We start from the raw sequence: 4,300 nt of genomic DNA on the forward strand, positions 1-4,300 counted from the left end.
TCATTCACTCATTTTAGTAATTTGTTCCCCTGTTTTAAAATTTAACATGCAACGCAGTGAAAACTATACACTATCAGTCAAAATGTTGGGGTTGGTATGATTTTGTAATGTTTTCTGCTCACCAAGGCTGCATTTATTTAATAAAAAATACAGTAATATTGTGAAATATTATTACAAATTAAAACAGCTGTTTTCTATGTGAATATCTGTTGAACTGTAATTTATTTCTGTGATGCGCAGCTGTATTTTCAGCATCATTACTCCAGTCTTCAGTGTCACATGATCTTCAGAAATCATTCTAATATGCTGATTATTAGAAACATTTCTGATTATTATCAATGTTGAAAACAGTCGTGCTGCCCAATATTTTTGTGGAAACTGTGATACATTACCATTAGATTGATCAAAAGTGACAGTAAAGACATTTATAATGTTACAAAATGCTGTTCTTCTATTCATCCAAGAAACCTGAAAAAATTAAATGTATCACAGCATCACAAGAATAAATTACATTTTACTATATATTCACATAGAAAACAGTTATTTTAAATTGTAATAATATTTCACAATGTTACTGTTTTTACTGTATTTTTGATCAAATATATTCAGCCTTGGTGAGCAGAAGAGACTATGATGTAAATATTTCATACATTTGTAATTTGACTGTTCAAAGGAATTTTTTGCCCGAAAACGAAACATCTGTCATCATCATCACGATGACATGAGGGAGAGTAAATGATTTTCATTTTTGATCTGTTCCTCTCTTTTGATCTGTTCTTTTAGTCCATCTTGCTCTCTGTGTTGTGCTGGAGCAGTAATGGTGGGATAATTGTGACTTGCCTTTGGTTTCACTCTGAGTGTCAGGAAGGTCTGAGTGTGTGTGTGTGTGTGTGTGTGTGAGTGAGTGTGTGTATGTGTGTGTGCGTGTGAGTGTGTGTGTGTGTGTGTGTGCGCGCGGGTGCATGTGCGTGTGTGTGTGTGCGTGTGTTTTTATATGTGTGTGTGTGTGTGTTGCACATCAGAATCAGCGTCTGGTTCAGATTTCCACCCCCTGAAGTGAGACTCTTGGTTGAATTCTGCAGCACAGCTGAAATAAACTGCTCAGTGTGCTGCTAAATCAAGCAAAAAGCAGAGAGAGAGAGAGAGAGAGAGACAGTCAGCGGGCGGCGGATTGTTCAGTCTGAGCATGAAAAGGCAAAACACCGATAATTTCAGTGGCTTCTAATACACACTATTATTGATATTACTGCAAATTGGTTGCCATGGTTATCTATTTAGCTTTGGACCTCAATGGAGAATGACTTCTGTGCGAGAGACAGACAGCGCTGGTTTAGAGCAGCCACTAATGCTGCAAGCGTCTGTGGGCCGTTTTCCAAGATAGTTGCCATGGTCACAGTAATTGGGTGGCAGAAATAAGGGCAGGAGACGACAGAAACCCACCGAAAGAGACTCGCAGCGATAGAGACAAGCTGAAAACATGAGAGGAAACCCGTCTGTCTACTGGACATCCAAACAAACTGCTTCTGCATCAGTGTTTCAGCTCTGCTTTACAGCATTAGATGAAGAAACCTCATCTAAATATGATTATAATGAGACAATTAGCTAATAAATCCATCATTTCTATTTCTGTCTAGTTCTAATTATTTCAGAAATATTGAAAATAATTAAAAGCTATTTAGATATTTAAAATAATAATATAAAATGTATTTAAAAATACAAAAAAAATTCTAATTCTAATTAGAAGAATTATTAAAAATACATTTAAATATTATATGTAATATTTAAAATGATAGCCTGTTATACAGCATTAGATGAAGAAAGTAGAGAAACCTCATGAAAATGATCAAATAAATTTGTACATTCTATTTGCATCTAATTCTGAAAAATTTTAAAATACAGAAATTAAATATTTAAAAATAAAATTATGAAAAAATAATTACAAAAATACAGAAAATACGTTAATACAAAAAATGCTAGGCAACATTGCTCTACAGAAAATAGTGCAAAATCAATACAATATTTATTTTTATATATTTTACATTTAAATATAATATGTAATATTTAATATGATAGCCTGTAGTACAATATTAGATGAAGAAAGCATTGAAACCTTATCAAAAATTATTATTATTATAATGTTAAAATGAATAAGTAAATCCAGAAATGTTATTTGCATCTAATTCTATTAATGTCAAGAACGAAACAAAATAATGAAAATATTTAAATATTAAAAACAATAATACAACTAAGAAAAAAATGACAAACAATAGGCTCGTTAAAACAAAAAATTCTAGGTAATATTGTTTTACAGATAATAATGCAAAAGCATAGCATTGTAATATTCAAAAATGTGTCATATTCAAAATGATTATAATAGAGAAGAGCATAAATCTGAATATAGCTGAGCTGTTCCGCATCGGCCCTCAGCGAGAAACTAGATGTGAGGCCTTCTGGGTCACAGTGACATCTACAATCATATCAGTCTATTCACTCTGAACCCGCAGGCGCTCGCGTGTGTGTGTGTGTGTGTCAGCGTGTGTGTGTGTGTGTGTGTGTGTGTGTGTGAGTGTGTGTGTGTGTGTGTGTGTGTGCGTGGGGTTGTTACATTTCATCAAGTGTTCGTCTGTCTTTCTCTCTCCAAAAGCTTCAGTGTGGTGTATTTCTTATTGAAATAGCTCGAATCAGACTTTGATTAAAGGACGGGGAGCTCGTCGTCTTTCTGCCTGGGTGGTTGAAGCTGCAGCCAGCCTGGGGTTGATTTGGATCTAACTGATGTGACTAGATTAAGATCATAATTAGTGGCGAGCGGGATGGCAGTGATAGTGGCTCGGTCCGGCACGGGAAGGGAAGAGGATTAAAACATTTCCAGAATGGCAGTCAGTGTGTGTGTGTGTGTGTGTGTGTGTGTGTGTGTGCGTGTGTGAGTGAGTGTGTGTGACAAGAACAAAGGCAGGGGAAGGAGGCCTGCACAGACCCTGGGCTGAGCTCGTGACGGCCCGCGGCTGACAGCAGAGCCACAAATATACGGCAGGAATTCTCTGACGTTCCTCTCGTTTACCCAGAATGCAGCTGTCGTGCCAGTGGTGATCAGGCTAATCAGACATGAGTTTCATGAAGGGAAGTTTCCACAGACCGATGACGTGTTGATGATGTTTGTTCACGTCACAGGAACGTTCATGCAGTGTCTCTGAACATCAGCGCTGTTTAATGTGTTGTTATAAACTCTGATTGAAATGTCTTTCATCAGAGCACAGATGCTTAATGCATTCATTGGACAGGTGTACTTGAGTTGGGCAAACATCGCGTCTGATTGGCCAGCGGAGAATCAAAGCGAGCACGAGCTGCTCTTTAATGTGCCTGTTTTTCAATGGCCTCACAAAAGACTGAATGAGAGGCTTTCCTCTGCCAATCTCTTGTGTATTTCCAATCATTCATTCACCGATACACCTTTACTGGTTGTTTCTATATCTGTCAATCTTTAATTTCGTTTTTTTAACTAAAAGATATGGCGGAAATTTTAATAAATGATTATATTAATGCTTCCCATTTGCATGTGGAAAGGAGCGCCGGGGCTTTTATTTTAGTCGGACTCACTTCCTCCGCTGGATTTGAATATCTTTGAAGGTCTTTGACGGGATCGGTGCGTTTCTGCTCCTGCTGCATGTGAGATAGCGCTCTGAGCCTTATTGCCATCATTAATTTAAATGCTAATTGATTCTCTATGAGGCCTTTCAGAGAGTGTCCTCTCACGCGTGTGTCTGTGTGAACGTCACTATGATTGAATTTTTAAATTTCATTTTTCTCCCTATCTATATTTGTTTATCAATATATATCTATATTTGCGAAAAGAAAATGAATTTTATTTTTAGGAACATTAAGACCATTAAGACATTACTTTCATGCCATTTAAGCACACTGTCTGCTCGTGTGAGTCGTGTGCGATCAGCGTGATTTGGCAGCACACAAAGGGAAGGTCATTTCAAATGCAGCACGTGCAGAAAAATGATAGCAGAAGTGGTGAAGTGGCCCTCAAATGGCAGCTCACGTGACGGGGTCAGTCTGTGCTCCAAAGACTGATTGCTAATCACCCGCAATTACACTTATTCACATAATGACACGAGAATCAAAGGCCAGAAATAGTCGTCCGGCTTCATCCATTCATATCTCGCTGCCTGCTGTCACTCGTTCCTCCTCCATCCGTTCTGCAGCCCATTACACACACACACTCTCTCTCTCTCTCTCTCACACACACACACACACACACACACACACACACACACACACACACACACACACTCTC

The sequence above is a fragment of the Sinocyclocheilus rhinocerous genome, unplaced genomic scaffold (genome assembly GCF_001515625.1).
Source record: "Sinocyclocheilus rhinocerous isolate Xijiao unplaced genomic scaffold, SAMN03320098_v1.1 scaffold79, whole genome shotgun sequence".
Classification (NCBI taxonomy): domain Eukaryota; kingdom Metazoa; phylum Chordata; class Actinopteri; order Cypriniformes; family Cyprinidae; genus Sinocyclocheilus; species Sinocyclocheilus rhinocerous.